Here is a 19,766-nt window from a genome sequence, read left to right as displayed (position 1 = left end):
ACTATCGGAGATGCCGAGTTCACTGACATGTACAGGTTGTTCTCATTAGAGCTTAGTTCATTGTTGAAGTGAAATGTCTTTTTTCCCAGCCACAACAACTTTTCATTTTGGAAAGTTATCCATGTGTTGCTGAGGAGTTTCTCAAGAAACATCTTCGTACAGGAGTCCCTCAGAAGTCGACGATAACGAGATTAGTGTAGCGTTTTCAGGAAACTGGATCTGTTGCAGATAGGACACATGCCAGAAGACCATCCATTTCTGTTTCCAGAAACAGAAAGTTGATTTTCATAGAGCATATGGCAAAAGTTCGTAAAATACTGAAATGTGTCTATATTGAAATGTTCCTATCTAACAAGTAAAGATAGGAAAGTTATTATCCCTCTTTATAAGGCTGTGGTTCAGCCACATCTTGACCTGCACAGATGTGGTCACTGGGGTTTCTTGGGATCAGGAGATGGTAGAGATGATTCACAGATGAGTGATCAAGCTGCTGACAGGTCTGTGGAATGCTAAATATGAGGATAGGTTGAATGTGTGTGTTACAAAGTTTAGTTGATAAGCAGAAAAGAGAGACATGATAGAAACTTATAAGATGTTAAAGGGGCTTTACAAATTGGCACAAAGGAAATTTTTCAATATATGACAATTAGAGAACTAGGGGTCATCTGTGGAAGTTGTGTAAGAATGTGGTAAGTAACGGTGTGCAGACTATATCTTTTGCACGGAGAGTGGTAAACGAGTGGAATGATTGCCAGAATTAGTTGCGAGTTCTCTGACAGTGAATGAGTTGAAGGAGAGGTATGATAGGTATAAACATATGATAGGTATGATGTATAAACATTAGTATGGGTCTTCTGTGATGAGTTTCTAGACTCCATGAAGAAACTGTATAATAATAATAATTACATATATATATGCAGTCTGTATACCATTATAATCAAAAATGACCTGAAAACTACAGCAGTCAATCAACTTGGTCACCTCCAATTACAAAGAGGAAGCAAATGGAAGGGATGGATTTTAATCTGCATGAATATTAGTCAATGAATACATTAAATATTATGAATATATAATAGAAATAAATAATACATATATATGAACATTACACAATGAATATCGGCCAGCCTTAGGCAGAGGAAAATTGATATATCTGGGACACTGATGAACCGGGATGAAAAATATACAGCCCTCCCTACTAAATCAACCACATCTTCCTGTGGTGTGGCCTGTTTCCACAAAAGGGGCTCTGGCTTTTGCAGTGGGCATTCCCTGCAAAAGGATATCTTCCTAGTTAGAGGAAATGTCAATTTGACCACTAGGTGGTAGACAACCTTCACTGCCTGGTGAAACACCGCCACTCTGCATATTGGGAGCCAAGAGTGTAAATGCCATGTTTGGCTTCCAGAACAAGGGTTCTAGCCTCCATCCACCCTCTCTCTCTCTCTCTCTCTCTCTCTTCTCCATGCAGTGGGAGTGATACACTTCAAAGGCATGACTAACATACTTAGAACCCAGACACCCCTCCATTTCAAGGGTACAGCAGTTAAAACAGTGGTAATGCAGGTTGGCTGCAAGATAATATATGGACTAGAACCAGTCAGGAAGTGTCCCAGTTAACTGGGGCATAATCCTGTTACCACATACTATGCCTGGTCATGCCTGATGGAGAGAGTCCGAGTAGTAGATTGTGGGAGGCGCTGTTCAGGCCACGTCATGGCAAGGAGACTGATTGCTCTCTGTATGGATGTCATGTTCACGAGTCTTATCTCTCCCACTGCATGCCCCCACTCTTTCCTTTCACCTAATAATAATAAATAAATAAAAAAATGAACCAGAAACAATGACAGAGTAACACTGCAAACATAATAAAGCTCCCTCCATAACCAGTTCATCCATTCAAATCAAACACAATATTTCAAACTTACCAGGATCCCTATCAAAAAAAAAAAAAAAAAAAATCATTTCCACATCCTCTTCACAAACACCTGTGGCATAAATTCCAATTTAAACGATATTCATCACCACTTACAGACATCCAAACCAGACTTCCTTCTCATAATAGAAACCCAAATTATAGCTATATCAACCACAGCTCACCTTCAATGCAAAATTATACACTTCATGATTCATTTTGCTACAAAGGTGGCACCTGTGCCTTTGTACGTTCTAACATTGTCTGCCAGAGAATGCCAAATTTAGAATCCCCTGCTTTTGTTCTTTCCTGGCTGAAGGATTCCTTGCCCCACTTAGTATCATTCATCTACTGCATTTACCAGCCTCCAAACCCTGAAAACTGTAAAGACCTCTTCACCTTCCTTCTCCATGAAACTCAACCATCTACAATCCAGCCACCCAAATAGCGAAGTAATTTGTAAAAAGTTTTTTTTTTTTTTTTTACCTTGGGTATACTATGCGTTACTTGGTTTTAATCCTTTTTTCCAAGTAAGCAAACAGACAAGTCAGTCAAGTTTGTGCCTGCACATCCCAAATGTGCTTTACATTAGGGGAGATACTAAAGGAAAGTGATCAGAACTTACTCCACCTTTACCAGAGTTGCCTCAGACCTGAACTATGTTCAGGCGCAAACTTGACTTATTTGAGAAAAAGGATTAAAACCAAGTTTATAAAATTGCTTGGTATTTTTAAAGTGAAGTAATTATCCTAGGTGATTTGAATGTCTACAACTCCAACTGGCTCCCCTTCTCCAACATACAGATCAAGCCAGATGTGATAAGGAAGTTTCTGCTATAAGCAAAAATCTAACACAAGCAGCTGCCTAACTGAATTCCAGATAATTCCTCCACTATCCCAGTATCCTTCATCTTTTTTTTTTTTTTTTTAACTAGTTCTCCTTCCAGATACATTGTAGAAGACTTACCTCTCCTCTTGGCAACAGACAACAACTAGTTCAAGTTTCCAGTCTCACTGAATGCCTCTCTTCTGACCACACCCAACCTCATGTCCTCTGGCACTACAAAGTGTGATGATCTCCAGAATTACTACTTTTCTTTCTCATGGCATGACTATTACATCTGCTCTTCTGATCCAAAAACCTGCACTGAGGAAGTCACAGAAATCCTCAGAGGCAGGAAGGTATTCATTCCTCATTCCAGACAAAATTCCCATCCACTTTCCAAGTTCGGGTTCAACAGAAGTTGTATGAAAACAGTTGAAGAAAAACAATCAGCTTACTGCAGGTAGCTTGCATCAAGCTACCTGCAGTAAGCACCAGTAAGCACCCAAGCTTCATACTCAGCCTATGCAGAAGAACACAAATGTAAATCAACTATCAGCAATTCCAAATCCAACTTCATAAAAGCCACTAGCAGCAAACTCACCTCTTGTTCAAATGGTAGAAGTGCCTTCTGGTCCCTTGCAAAAGCCATCAGGTGTAACTTCTGCTCACCTGCACTCACACCTCTCTCTCCCATCTAGATGGCACCACTGTTACAGTACCAAAGAAAAAGCTGACCTCCTAGAATCATTCTTTTTCTCTAACCCCTGCACAGACAATGAAGACAAATCATCTCTTTCCATACCAGCAACAGAGCACCATATGCCTCCTGTGGCACAGAAAGACATAAGCAGAATACTGAATCTGAACACTACAAAGTTATCTGGTACTGATGGCATCTCAAACGTTGTGCTCCAGAGCTAATACCTGTCCTCTATTGTTTCTTCAATCTTCTATACTCAACTGGCACCTATTCTATCTCATGGAAACTAACATATTGTTAGTTTGTGTTGCCTAGGTATGAGTGTTGCCTAGGTATGATTGTGGTGAAATGAGGCGGAGAGCAAGGATTATGAATGGTATTCTGGCTGAAATGTGTGAGGAGATGGGTTTACAGTTTGTTAATGTGTGGAATGAGTTTGAGGGACGAAGTGAGCTGTATGGGAGCGATGGACTGCATTTGAGTGGTTATGGTGTGAGTCGCTTGGAGAGACTGCTGCTGGATGGTAGAGAAGTGAATAGAGAAAATGAATCAGATCGAGAGGGGAGTGATGTGGAAGAGCAGGAGAGTAAGACAGGAGAGATTGAAGAAGTGGAAATGAATGGAGAGGTGAGTGGTATGAGTATAGAAAATGAGAGAATGGGTGTGCAAGAGGAGCAGGGAAACGGGGAGGCCCAGGGTGGACAGGGATACACAGCGTGAGAAAGGTGGATGCTCCAAGAGGAGGTGAGAGCATGTGTAGGCAGGAAAGTAATGGGATGACCAGGGATCAAGAGGAAACAGATGTTGTTGCAAAAGGTTCTAAAATGAAGAAGCAGAAAGAGAAATGGTCCCAGTCCAGCATGGAGAGAGCACATCGAGTGAATGGTATCAGTGGAACTAGCTGTAGATCCAGAAATGAGTTGTTGTGTTTGTATACCAATGCTAGAAGCATAAGAAACAAGGCGGATGAAATGGTTGCACTAATTGTGTCTGTGTACCCAGAGATTGTTGGAATAAGTGAGACATGGTTAGATGAGGACGACATCCTGACAGGAATAGAGATGGAAAGGTATGATGTGTTTCGTGAGGATAGAAGGGATAAAAAGGGAGGGGGAGTGCTATTGATGATAGAGAAAGAGTTATGTCCATACAAGGTAGAGATGCAAGAGGGAAATAGGGCCAGTGGTTTTGAGGCAGTATGGTGTGAGATAGAGGTGAATAGAATCAAATACTTGGTGGGATGTTGTTATAGACCTGGTAATGTGGATGGTGGTGATAGTGAAATGTATAGTCAAATAAGCCAAGCAAATAAGAAAAGGGTGATCATTATGGGTGATTTTAATTATGGCAATATAGACTGGATTGAAGAGATAGCGACTGGAAGTAAAGAAAATGAGTTTCTTGAGTTTTTGAGGGATAACTACCAGAGACAGTATGTAACAGAGGGCACACGAGGATTAAGGGTCTTGGATTTGGTCATCTCATCGGAGGATGTAATTATAAATGAGGTGTCAAATTATCCACCAATTGGTGAAAGTGACCATGAGGTGATTACCTGGGTGGTTGCCAGCAGTGCAAGGACCCCTGTGAAAAAAGGGTATATGTGGAACTACAAGGGGGGTGATTATGAAGAGCTCAGGAGACAGCTTGCAGATGTAGCATGGAATGAGGAGTTAGCTGGAAAAGAGATCAATGCAGCTTGGGGGATTTTCAAAACTATTTAGTAGATGCAATGTCTAAATGTATACCACGGGTGAGAAGGTTAAATAAGGTAGGTGTGAGATGGATGAATAAAGAGATTAAGCATGCAATACAGAAAAAAAAGGCATTGTGGAGACAGCATAAGAGAAGTGGAAGTAACCAATTTCATGAGGTCTACAAAGACCAGGCAAGGAGGGTGACTTGGTTGGTGAGAGTAGCTAAAGAGAGGTATGAACAGCAGTTAGCTAATGAAGCCAAAAAGAATCCTAGGGAGTTCTTTCGATATGTAGCCAGCAAAAGAAAGAATGATTATGGAAGGATGACATTGATTGGAGGAAATGGTATAAAGACAGCTGTTGCAGAATGTGTTGTGGAGATACTTAATGAGCAATTCATAAAGATCTTTCAATCTTGTGAATGTGACTTCATGGAGAGATTAAGAGCAGTTGATGATGGGGAGGAGAGACTGACTGTAAGTGAGCAAGAGGTGTTTGGGGAGTTGAGTAAACTAGATGTAAATAAGGCTGTGGGACTTGATAATATATCACCACGTATTCTGAAGGAGTGTGCCAGAGAGTTGACACCTGCCTTGACATATTTTTTTAATACGAGTCTTGCACTTGGTCAAGTTCCTAAAGAGTGGAAGGAGGGCAAGATTGTGCCACTTCATAAAGGAGGTGATCGAACTCAAGCATCAAACTATAGGCCTATCTGTGTGTCAGATGTTGTGGTTAAGTTGTTGGAGAAGCTTGTGAGAACTAGGATCCAGAGTTGGGTTGACAACAATGGTATAATCTTTGATGGACAGCATGGATTTGCTAAAGGGAGGTCATGTTTTAGTAATCTACTTACTTATTACAATAAAGTGACTGCTTCCTTGGACAGAGGAGAAGGATACACAGTAATATACTTGGATTTCGCAAAGGCTTTTGATAGAGTACCTCATGATAAGTTGGCAGTCAAACTAGAGCAGATGGGGTTGGATATTAGATTAGTGCATTGGATTGGAGACTGGCTATCTGATAGGTATCAACAAGTTGTGTATGGGGGTGCAATATCCAGGAAAAGGAAAGTCACTAGTGGAGTGCCTCAGGGGTCTGTTTTAGGGCCATTACTATTTAACTTATATATTAATGATATTGGTGAAGATTTGGATGGAGATATTCAGTTGTTTGCAGATGATGCAAAGTTGGGACGAACCATAAAGAGTAGTGAAGATGTTGTGGCCTTGCAAGAAGACTTGAATAAATTGAGTGATTTGGCAAGCAAATGGGGATGTGAGTTCAATGTTGCAAAATGTAAAGTTTTAAAATTTGGAAAACAAAGATGGGATGCAGAATTTATGCTTGGTGAGAATATATTGTTGGAAGTAGAGGAAATAAGAGATCTGGGGGTGATAGTGGATAAGGATCTAAAATTTAGGGGACACATCGCCAAAATTGTGAAGACAACACAAAGACTTCTGGAATGATGCGGAGGACACTGACATGTAGAAGTAGGGAGATACTTGTTCCAATGTATAAGGCTTTGATTAGGCCACACTTGGACTATTGTGCCCAGATTTGGTCACCGGGTTTTCAGAAGGATGAAGAGATGTTGGAAAGGGTCCAAAGGCGACTGACTAAGGTAGTTTCTGACCTCTGGAATGTTGAGTATGAGGAAAGATTGAAAAGATGTAATTTGCAGAGTCTCGTGGAGAGAAGGAAGAAGGGAGATATGATAGAGACCTACAAGTTGGTAAGGGGTTGTTATAGGATCAATGGTGGAGAAGTTCTACAGAGAATAGTGGGAGATCAGGGGAGAACCAGAGGTCATCCCTGGAAACTGTATAAGGAGGGTGTGAGTAAGGGAGTGAGAGGCAGGTTTTTTTCGTGCAGAGTTGTGAGTGATTGGAATGCCTTGCCTGAGAGCGTGGTGTCTGCAAGTAGTTTGAATGTGTTTAAAACACGGTATGATGAGATGTGTGTGTAAGATAAAAGGACCTCCTAGATGAGTCTTTGACTCCATGAGGTCTTGTTTAATAATAATAATAATAATAATAATAATAATATATCCAACCCATTCTAAAAAAAGGAGACAATAGCCCACCATCCAACTACTGACCAATTGCCATCACATCAATCCTCTCCAAAATAATAGAGAAAGTTATCAACGGTCAACTTCTTCACTACCTAGAAGCTCACCAGTTAATCAGTGACCACGAGTATGGATTCCACCAATCAGATCTATGGTTGATATTTTAGCTAACATCACTCACCACTGGACAAGTGCCATGGAAAAGTCTGGAGAAACATGTGCTGTTGTCCTTAACATTTCCAAGGCTGTTGATCATGCTTAGTATCAAGGCCTGCTTTGCCTTTCTTGGCAGTATACCTGCCACCTTCTGTAACTGGATAGCCAGCTTTCTATCTGGTTGTTTACTGAGTGTCATGGTGGATGGCACCTTCTGTTTGAGCCCTGCCACCAATGCAGGAGTACCTCAGGGGTCCATTCTCTCACCTACCCTCTTTCTCTTATACATAAATAATCTCTCAATCCTACTCCTTTGACAAACTATGTAGTGCATAGACATCAATTACATTAAGTTCATCTACAACCAGGGCCTTAAGCACTAACCTCCATACCAACCTTCAGTGAGGTGAGGATAACCTAGTCACCTTCAATATCACCAAAACACAGTCCTATCTTTTCTCTCTCAAAAGGGATCTCAGCTCACCTCCCACATTCTCAGTAATATGCACATCACCACACAGGATGAAAGCTCTCTCGCCTTGGACTGACATTTATCTCCAATTTTTCTTGGCACAAACACATCACATCAATAGCTTCCTCAGCTTCTAAACAACTAAGGATTCTTTTCTGTTCAAGAAACTATTTTACACCCACCCAGCTACTAATTCTATATAAATCCCAAATCCACTCATCCTTAGAATACTGTACACATGTCTGGGGTGGTGCACCTTAAACCTTCTTAAATATTCTTGATGCTGTCCAGAGGAGAGCAATTCAGCGCATAGATGACCATTTCCTCACAGGCTCACTTCAACCTCTATCTCACAGATGCATTGTTTTAATCCTATGTCTCTTCTACAGGTATTTTCATGGTCACTGCTCCAGTGAATTGGCAAACATTTTTCCACTTGCTGTAAGGCCTGCTAAAACAAGAGCAGCTGCTGTCCAACATCCCTTTACAGTACAAGTGCAAACTCATCAAAACGTACTCCTCTTCCTCATGATGTGTTTTACCCAAGAATGTCAATAGGTTCTTCTTTCTCAATCCTCATCTACACCTCACACACAACAACATTATGTGCTATAAGTGTATTTTTATTTTTATCCCACACCTCTCATGTGTGGGATAAAAAAAGAGCCAATGAATATTAATCTGCATTAGTCAGCCTTAGGGAGAGGAAAAATTATACATCTGGTGAATGTTAGCTTCCTCATTAGACAGAGAAAGATGCACAACTGACATAAATTGATCTTAGAATTGTAAATTAAAGAAATATTGCACAATGTACAGTGTATCTTTAATTAGAAGTTTAAGTTATAAATTTGCTAGGGTAAAAGATTGGGGGGAGGGGGTGGCTGGAAAGTTCTGATAAACGAGTAGAACAAAAAATGATATTAAAGCAACTGATATAGCCCACAAGAAAGAACATACAAGGATATAAGAACATAAGTTGCCATCATAACCCTGCTACTAGTATGTTCTTTCTTGTGGTTATATCAGTTGCTTTAATATTTTTGCAGGATATTTTTGATATTTTTAATATTTTTGTCTCCTATTATCAGAACTTTCTAGACCCCCTTCATAAGGTAAATATCTCTAAATTTCTAATTTAGAATTTTTTACCTAAATTTTAGATTTTAATCATAAAAACCTAAATTTTTACAGTTTGCACATATTTAGTTTATCATGAATGCTTCATGGTGTACCATCATTTTATATTGCGGTTTAAACCAATAAGAATAAAACTGTTGGGTAAATCCCAAATTGTCAGCCCACCCTCGTTTGCTCAGTATCCAGGTAGATACCTAATTGGGTGTACCACAAGAAGGTAAGGATTGGACATTAGGTGTCAGAAGCCCTAGTTAGTTCTACAAATTCCTTAAAAGTGTACGTGGAGATCTCCTCCCAGTTATACACCTTTGACCCTTATGCATCCCAGTCAACACTGAATAATTTATAAGGAATAAGAGAAAAATTAATCAAAACACTAAATTAGCTATATACAGGGCAGTGTTAAAACCAATTTTAACTTATGGATCTGAAAGATGGGTTAGAAATAAAACACCTCACCAAAGGCTAGAGACCGACAGATATGAGAGTCCTGAGAAAGATTAGGCGCGTGAACAGATGGCATCAATGACAATATCATATTAAAAACGAGGATATTGCAAAAGAACTTGACATTGATAGCATCCATGAATGTGTTAGTAGAAGCTATGATCACTTAAAGAATGAGAGAAGAAAGATTAGCAAAAAAGCATTCTCTGCCAGGCCGGCAGGAAAAAGATCCAGAGGAAGACCAAGATATGTTATTATTATTATTATTATAAAAAACCTTCATGGAGTCATAGACTCATCGCGAGAGATCCACCACCATACACACACACAGCCCATCATACTGCACCTTAAATATATTTACTGTCTCTGCGATCACCACATCTTCGGCAATGCACTCCAATCACTCACCACTCCCCATGCAAAAAACCTGCTCCTCACTCCCATGCCCACACCACCCACACAGTCCCCAGGGATAACCTCCTGCTCTCCCCCATCCTCACCCATTCTGTGCAAAACCTCCCTGACATCAATATGGCAATAACCCCTCAACAGCCCATATGCCTCGATCATATCCCCCCCTCCCTCTATCCACCAATTTCTGCAAATTGTATCCCATCAATCCGTTCCCCACACTCAACACCTCCAGAGACCAGAAACCAAACCTGTGCACAGCAATCCAAATGTGGCTCAATCAAAGCCCCCCATACAAAGGAACCATAACATCCTTACTTGCATAAGTAACTGCCTTCCGCATCACTCCCACTATCCGCTGTGGAAATTGTACTGCCCTCACAATTTTAGCAACATGTTCCCAAAATTCCAGCTCCCCATTCACAATCACTCCCAAATCACACATCCCCCCCCCCCACCACTTCCAAGATATTTCCACCAATTGTGTACTCTACATCCCATTCCTGCCTCCCAAATTTCAAAACCCCACACTTTGCAACATTGAATTGACATCCCCACTCACCTGCCCATTCAGCCAGTGCATTCAAGCCCTCCTGCAAAGCCACAGCACCTGCTCTACTCCCAACAGCCATCCCCAACACTGCACCATCTGCAAACAATCTCCATCTGCACCATCTGCAAATTTCACCATTCAGAACTCTCCAAATATCATCCACATACAAAGCAAACAGCAATGGACCCAAAACAGACCACCGGGTTACACCACCAGCAGCAACCCCCCCCCCCCAAGACATTGCTCCTCCACGGACAGCTCGCCGATACCCCACCAGACAGCTAATCCCCAATCTAGTGAACCAATCCAACTCAGCCCCATTCGTTCCAATTTAACTACCAGCCTCTCATGTGGCAACCCATCAAATGCCCCTGCAAAATCCAAATATACCACTGTATATTCAACACCCTCATCCAATGCATCTGTCACCTTTTCATAAAAAGCAAGTAGCCCGCAAAAGTACGATCTTCCTTCAGTAAATTCCATGCTGGCCACCAAAGAGTATTTTTCTGTTGTCAACTGAACTCTGAATCATAGTTCCAACCAGCCTCTCCAACATCTTAACCACCACTCCAGACTGGTCCACAATTCAAAGCCTCAACCTAATCACCTCCACCTACAAACTGGAACAACCCCACCATCCCTCCACTCCCCTGGAACTTGACCCAGTGAGAGACTCGTGTTAAAATGATATGCAAAAGCTGTTGCCAACTCTCTGGAACACCCCTTCAAAACATGTGGTGAAATAGCATCAAGTCCCACAACCCCATCAACATCAAGTCCACTCAACTCCTCACATGCACCCAGCTCACCCACCAACAGCCACCTCCCCCCCCCACACTGCTCTCAAGTTCTGCATGATGTCACATTCATAAGAATGAAATACCTTTATAAATTGCTCAACCACATCCTCTGCAGCAGCCATCATTCCCCCATTTTCACCAATCAATCCCATCCCACAATAATCACTTCCTGCTCTACTGGCCACATATCAAAAAAACTCCTCAGGATTCTCCTTGGCCACCCCAGCCAACCTCTGCCCATACTGCACCCCATCAAGCGAGTCACCCTCTTTGCCTGCTCCCTGTACCCCTCATGCAACTGGTTGTTACTACTCATCTTGTGTTTCTTCCATAATACCCTCTTCTTCCAGATTACATACCTTATCTCTTGATTCACCCACCTCACACATGCTCAATTTATCCTCCCAACCTCCGGAATACATTGTGACATCGTCTCCACCAAAGAACCCCTGAGCAGGGGCCCAAGCAGCACCGACATCCCCTCCATCCAGTTTCCCCCTTCCAATTTATTATTGTAAGCCATCTCCCAAGCTCCCCATAACCACCAGTCTTATAACTCCACATATACCCCTCATGCAACTAGTTGTTACTACTTATCTTGTGTTTCTTCCATAACACCCTCTTCTTCCAGATTGCATACCTTATCTCTTGGTATCCCCCCCCCCAACAGATCACTCTGTGGTCACTCTCATCAACTGGTGGAAGACCTGACATCCCATTCACAACATCATCTGATGAGAATGGAGTCTTAACGGGTAACAAATTGATTTGGAGAAAAATTGTAGATAGGAAGTTACTGTACACCCACAGATGCAAGACCCTTCGACACTTCTGTGCATGTTAGAAGAAGGAGAATCCATTCCGATATTAGGGTAATCAATGCGTTTTGTGGGATGAGTGTTTATTATTATATGTCAGAAAATTCGCTTTTCTTTTATGAAAATTCTAGTTCTTAAAGTGGTAACTATTTTGCTTGAGCAATAGTTGGAAAATTTATGAAAAAAGCACATGATTTCGCATGTTGGTGACCAATTCATACATCCTTTATTTCTTTCTTTCCTTCAGCACGAACTGACTATTCTTGAATGTCAATATTGACTATTGACATTGCCAAGCTCGGTTCTATGAAGTGTGGGAGTACGTGATGCAAGTTTTTCATGTAGTACTATCATATCTTGTACACCCTTTGAGAACACATGTCAGGAATTTGATGATGATGAATGTTTCAAGTAAATCACATTAACACCCCAACCAGCCAAGACGTCTATAGACGTCCAGCTAAATCTGGATACAAGTCTGTAACACCTATTGAATAACATGGATAAAAAGTGCAATTTGGTCTCACTATTTCATTCACCTCGGCCAGTAGGGAGGTTAAGATAATATAACCTTTCAAAATTTAACGTTATTCTAGTTTTATTTTTTTTAATTTCATACTCTTCTAGTTCTTTCTTATGTTGTCTCCTATTATTGTTTGCATTTGTATGTTTTCACATATTCTCATTTTGTGTGCTTTATTATGCAGTTTCTGCTAATCCTTTGTGTTTAAGATTTATTTTATTTCCAAAAATTTCTTTCTTATATTTCCAGCGATTTTCCTTTGTCTTTATCCCTTTGCCAGCCTGGTTGGCTGAGTAGTTAGGGTATCTGTTCTCCAGCCAAAAGGCTGCAGGTTCAAATCAAGACATGGGCATGGATGTTTGTGATTGTCTGTGAAAATACTAGTGGTGGTGGTGGGCAGTAAATGGCAATGGTGTAGTTGGTGGAAACAAAGAGTTGTAGAGTAAGTGCCCTTCCTCGATGAGTATTTGGACACCTGGAGGTGTAATGTGATAATAATATGTCCGGCGATTTTCCTTTGTTATATTTCTTGCGAGTTTCCTTTGTAATATTTCTCACAAGTTTTTGTTATATATTTCCTGTGATTTGTTTTGTGCTTTTTCCAGCAAATTTCCTTTCTAATCTGTTAGTCAATATATGATTCCCCACTATTTCATTTATCTGCTGTTTGTCACATTATTTAGCAAGAAATTAATTTTGCTCTCCTTAAGGTTTACAGTTTGACTGTTTGTAATAATGAACTTAAAATGGCATTGGTTCTAGGGGACTGTCTTGAGAAAATGTTAACTGAGAAACTGTCACTAGAATATCAGAGAAACTTTTGGGGGGGGGGGTAACATGCATCATTAACCACCCAACCCCGGCCAAGACGTATATATACGTCCATATTAAAGTTGTAATACCATTGATATTACATTGAAATATATGATGGATACGAAGTGTAGAAGAGTGATTATTTTATCCATATTGAGGGTGATGTGGTTAAGCAAGATGCGACAAAAAATGTCATGATGATATTATAAAGAAAAAGGTGTAGTAAACTCAGGAGATGTTTAAAACACTGGCAAAAATAGTGACCACTATAGCAAGGAAGGTAGAATGAACTATCAGAGGAACCTAGCCAAGAAGCTCTACAAGTTCTTTTATTGCATAGTTAGTAAAAGGAAGAATGCTTAATAGTAGGACAGAAGCAAGGATAGTTCAGCTACTAAGTGATCACTTTACAAGGATGTATAAATCTAGGTGGAATACCACAATGACAGAAGACATGAGGACTGATGTGAGAACAGATATATAGGAGCTAAAGGTGCTTAAGATAATATGAAATCTCAATGTGAATATTGGCTCATGTATTATGAGAAGGTACATCTGGCATGTGAAAAATTATTAACAGTTGTAAACCAGATCTCCCCTCCTGGACTGACATTTACCCCCAGTTTTTCTAGGTAGAGGTTAAATGTCAGTCCTTCTGTACCTTTTCATCTGACCAACGCTGCTTTTTCATCTCCCTACAAACTCCATAAAAATCCAAAATCTATTCAACCTTTGGAATACTACTCTCACATTTGGAGTGGTACAACTAAAACATCTTTAAAAATTCTTGTTCTGTTCAGAAAATTTCCAGTTTCCACATTTTTTTTTTTTATAAATATTTCCTGCAACAGGGGCCTGTTATTCAGAAAGACTGGCATCCATCATGTCCCCATTTATGCTAAATCTACAATAACATAGGCAACAACTGCCCAACATTCATTTACAGCTGAATTGTTGACTTACTGAATCTGCTACTCCAATTCATCTTAAATTCTATCTAACTCTGTTCTGTCGAACAGAGATAGATGGACTTCATACTTCCCCATTAAGTATTCCCCTTGGACTAAACCACCAGCTCTTCCAAAAGAATATCAACATATTACATTCCACTTGACTTCTGCTCACTGCAATGCCTACAAATGAAACTTTTTGATATATTTAAAAAAAAAAAAAGTTCCATTATAAATGACTACCAAACAGATGAGATAAGACAAAAGTATTGGCAAGTTGGTTAAGCCAGAATTGAGTGGCAGACAGGAATATGATACTTTATGGGATGCAGAACACCTAGTCTTAAATAACTTAGGACTCTCTCTCTCACTTTCTTTTTTTTTTCTTTTTTTTTTTTTTTTTTTTTTACAGTGAAGCAATACTGACATTAAGATGAAGAAATGGCTGCACCATAATAATGCTGGACTTTGCTAAGGCATCTGACTGGACACCAAATAGAACTACTAGATGAAGTGAAAAAAAACTGGGATGGATATGAAGTAAACAGACACTGATATGAAACTTCTAAATAAACATGAATTAGATGATGTCTGACAGAGAGATAGAAAATAGTATATAACATAGCAGAATTGAAGAAAAGGCCAATTACTTGTGGTGTGTGACAAGGCTCTACATATGGCTACTATTTTTTAAATTATGCATTCATCATATAAGGAATGAATTCAGCAAGAATATCCAGTTATTTTGCTAATGGAGAGGACACTAGATAATGACAGCGACGTGGAAATCTTGCAAGATGATTTTAAATAGACTGGCAATGTGGGCAAAGGATAATGACTGTCATTTTAACTTTGGTAAGTGTAAAGCTATGCATTTTGGGATGAAAGATTAAAATTTGTGTACTCTGCTGATGGAAATGACTGCAAGAGATTCATGAAGTTACAGATCTGAGAGTAACAGTGGGCACGGAACTGAACTTTGGAGGATATGATGCAATAGTGGGTAAAATAAAGCGAATGTTCACTTGGATGTTGAAGAGCACAATGACAAGTACAGATATGGAGGTTATTATTTCTCTCTTTAAGACTGATATAGCTACACTTTAACTTCTGAGCACAGATTTGGTTGCTGGGCTTTCTTGAGATGCTGGAGAGGATTCAGAAGCAAGTAAGCAAAAACGATACAGAGCTTCCCATGAGGATAGGTTGAATGGGTTTATGGGTTGTGAAGTTCAACTGATAGGCTGTAATTGAGAGAATACAAAAGAAATGAACACACATAAGTTATCAAAGGGGTTTTATAAAGTAGATGCTGAAAAAAAAATTCCAATACATAACAAGAAAGAAAAAAACAAGGACCCTGTCACCCTTCAAAGTGTATTAAACCCTCGTGTGGTCAGCCAAAGCACAAGGATTTTTTTTTCTTTGAAAGTGATGAATTAGCAGAATGCAGAGTGACTGTCTGTGAATGCAAACTACAGAGTTAAGTTTACTGGGGGGGGGGGGGGTATGATAGACATTTAAGCTGTTGAAAGGTATTTACTGGATTGATAGTAGTGCAGTTAGCCTAGTGGCTGACATCACATCGCAACCATATGCCTGGGGAAGGAGAGTCCTAGGTTCGATTCCCGTTGGTGACGTGAGGAGCTGAAGGATCTTCCTCAGCCATAGCCAAGTTAGCCAGTCTTGGGCATGGACAGTAAGGTTTTTTGCCCAATTTATCCTGGGGTTTTTCATCCTGCAGAGCAGGCAAACCGGCCTTGAGAACTCAACACTACGGACATGGGATACACTGGGGCCTAGGGCTGACCACATTATCCTGTGAACGGTTTGAGTTCCGATGATTAATAAACCCTCGACACTGCAAGGTAAAAGAGGGAAATAGGAAGATGAAGATGATAGTAGAGAAATTTTTCATGTGATGGAAGAAGGGCAAGGGACCATCCCTGGACGTTGCAAAAGGAAAAATAGTAAGAGGGTAAGGAATAAGTTTCTTACATGAAGGGCAATAACAGCATGGAATACATAGTCTGAAACAGTGGTGGGAGTGCAAACAGTGGATGAGTTTAAGGAGTGTTACAATAGACTGCGCTGTATAAGGAGTGTGCATGTGTATATATGTACGTATGTATATATATATTATGTTAAAGATGCCAAGCAATTTTATAAGCTAGATACTTTTTCCCAAGTAAGCAAACAGACAAGTCAAGTTTGCAGCTGCATATAGTGCAACACTAGGCAACTCGTGGTAAAGGTGGAGCAAGCTCTGATCACATTCCTTAGAATTTTCCCCTAATGCAAAGCACATTTCCTTCAGGAATTGTATGATGCTATGCATTAAGGTAGCGGCCACTACCCATACTGGTTTCGACCTTTATTGAGGTCTTGTCAGTGGGAGCCAGACCTAAAAATTGCCAACGGCGAAGTAATACAGAGCTTATAAATATTTTACTTAAACAAGTTGCCATAAGGTGATTTGACCTCATTAAATAAAAATCTCAGGATGAGAGTAATATGTAGAAAGTTTTTGACCTTGGGTAAAAAACTTTCTACATGCTTGGTATCTTTTATGTTAAAGATACCAAGCAATTTTATAAGCTAGGTTTTTTAATCCTTTTTCCCAAGTAAGCAAACAGACAAGTAAGTCACGATTGTGGCTGCACGTAGTGCAACACTAAGCAACTAGTGGTAAAGGTGGAGCAAGCTCTGATCACTTCCTTAGAATTTTCACCTAATGCAAAGCATATTTCTTTGTGGAGTATGATGCTATGCATTAAGGTAATGGTCAGCTAAGAGATGTATACTACCCATACCGGTTTCGACCTTTATTGAAGTCTCGTCAGTGGGAGCCAGACCTAAAAATTGCCAAGGATGAAGTAATACAGAGCTTATAAATATTTTACCTAAACAAGTTGCCATAAGGTGCTTTGACCCCATTAAATAAAAATCTCAGGATGAGAGTAATAAAAGGATTAAAAAACCTAACTTATAAAACTGCTTGGTATCTTTAACATAATATATATACCCAAAGTAAAAAACTTTCTACATATTACTCTCATCCTGAGATTTTTATTTAATGAGGTCAAAGCACCTTATGGCAACTTATTTAGGTAAAATATTTATAAGCTCTGTATTACTTCACCCTTGGCAATTTTTAGGGCTGGCTCCCACTAACAAAATCTCAATAAATGTCAAAACCGATATGGGTAGTGACCATTACCTTAATGCAGAGCATCATACAATTCCGCAAAGAAATGTGCTTTGCATTAGGGGAAAATTCTAAGGAAAGTGATCAGAGCTTTCTCCGCCTTTCCCACGAGTTGCACTACGTACAACCGCAAACTTGACTTACTTGTCTGTTTGCTTACTTGGGAAAAAGGATTAAAAAACCTAACTTATAAAATTGTTTGGTATCTTTAACTTAATAGATATACTCAAGGTAAAAAACTTTCTACACACATATATATATACTAGGGGGCTCCGCCCCTGATGCCTATGGCACCCAATCCCCCGTGTTCCGGACTGGTAGGCCGGTTCTCCTTGAATTCCGATGGCTTGAATTTTGAAGACTCGACACTCAGGGTAGCCCCTGAGTGTCGAGTCTTCAAAAGGGGGGGCTCTGCCCCCCCCTGGTCCCTACAGCACCCAACTCCCCCGTGATACGGACTGGTAGGCCGGTTCTCCTTGAATTCCGATGACTCGACACTTAGGGTAGCCCCTGAGTTTCAAAACGTTTCAAATAACTTGACAAAAACGTTACAGCCTACGTCAGTTTCAAGCCAACGTCACATCCGTTTCCAATTTCAGCTTATCATTTTATAGTATAGTATATATATATATATATTAGGATTACCAAGTAATTTTATAAACTTGGTCATTTTTACTCCTAATCCCAAGTAAGCAAACAGTTAAGTTTGCGCCTGAACGTAGTTCAAGTGTAAAGGTGGTGCAACACCAGGACAACTCATTGTAAAGGTGGGTAAAGCTTTGATCACTATTCTTAGTATTTTCCATAATGTAAGGCACATCTCACTAAGAGATGTATAGTGCAATACATTATGGGTGCGGTCACTACCCAGACCGGTTTCAACCTTTTTTCAGGTCTCCTCAGTGAGTAGCTAGACCCTAAATAAATGTAAAACAAGGTTTTAGTAATACAAAGCCTTATCAACTTTACCTATACAAGTTGCTACAAGGTTTTATTTTGAATAAGAATCTCTGGAGGAGATATAGATGTAAATAAGTTTTTTTACATCTATTTAAGCATTTCATGTAGGTTCTGAACATACATATTTTTGCTCTCAGAGGCAGAAAAACTATAAAAAATAAATAAATTAATTAAACAGCTTTATTGTTATCTTTATTCCTGTTTTTAAATGATTCATATACAAATAATTGAACTGATTTAATTATTTTTTATTTCACATATTCAGCAGGATACAAGCAGCAAAAGTAACTGTATGTTAATAACAAACAACGGTAACTGTAATGTTTCCTACCCAAGAAAAAGCTTTTAGTCTATAGTATGTTAGCTTACTTTGATAATACATCACCTTGATTTAAAAGTGACAAATTCTAGGAGGACTAAATTAAATAATCTTGACTATTGTGCTAGATTGTTTAAGGGTCAAAGGCAGATGACTGAGAGGAGATTTCTACATATCCTAAGAGGAATGCCTGACTGTTATTGTTGATAGTGATATCTTCAAACTAATTGAGGTAAAAGAATGTACAAGAGATTTAAAATATGAAGTGATGACTGCTTAGTTTAGAGCAGGTTAAAAATGAGTATTGAAAAATAAATATTACTACTAATAATAATTATTCCAGAATATTCCCTAATAATATTATTTTTATTATAGAATATTGTTCCATTGAGTCATAAGATTCATCATCACAGGTGTGTGTGTGTGTGTGTGTGTGTGTGTGTGTGTGTGTGTGTGTGTGTGTGTGTGTGTGTGTGTGTGTGTGTGTGTGTGTGTGTGTGTGTGTGTGTGAGAGAATAAGTTTTTTTTTTTTTACCTTGGGAATAATGTATTAGGGTTACCAAGTAATTTTATAAACTTGGTTATTTTTACTCCTAATCCCAAGTAAGCAAACAGTTAAGTTTGCGCCTGAACGTAATTCAAGTGTAAAGGTGGTGCAACACCAGGGAAACTCATTGTAAAGGTGGGTAAAGCTATGACAGCTATTCTTAGTATTTTCCATAATGTAAAGCACATCTCACTAAGAGATGTATAGTGCAATACCCCACCCACAATGTATTGCACCTTTACACTTGAATTACGTTCAGGCGCAAACTTAACTGTTTGCTTACTTGGGATTAGGAGTAAAAATAACCAAGTTTATAAAATTACTTGGTAACCCTAATACATTATTCCCAAGGTAAAAAAAAAAATTATTTACATATATATATATACACACACACACACCTGTGATGATGAATCTTATGATGCAATGGAACAA

The 19,766-nt window shown here is 39.5% G+C and overlaps 1 protein-coding gene across 4 annotated transcripts in view; it reads right to left on the bottom strand.

The window, feature by feature from the left end:
• LOC150102880 (uncharacterized) overlaps positions 1–19,766 on the bottom strand; it is a 539,029-nt gene that overhangs the window by 459,461 nt on the left and 59,802 nt on the right. The gene's annotated exons all lie outside the window — the stretch shown is intronic.

The sequence above is a fragment of the Typopeltis vanoorti genome, chromosome 9, assembly GCF_054136105.1.
Source record: "Typopeltis vanoorti isolate ZY-2024b chromosome 9, IOZ_Tvanoo_1.0, whole genome shotgun sequence".
NCBI classification, from domain to species: domain Eukaryota; kingdom Metazoa; phylum Arthropoda; class Arachnida; order Uropygi; family Thelyphonidae; genus Typopeltis; species Typopeltis vanoorti.
This window is presented reverse-complemented; position numbering and strand designations above follow the sequence as displayed.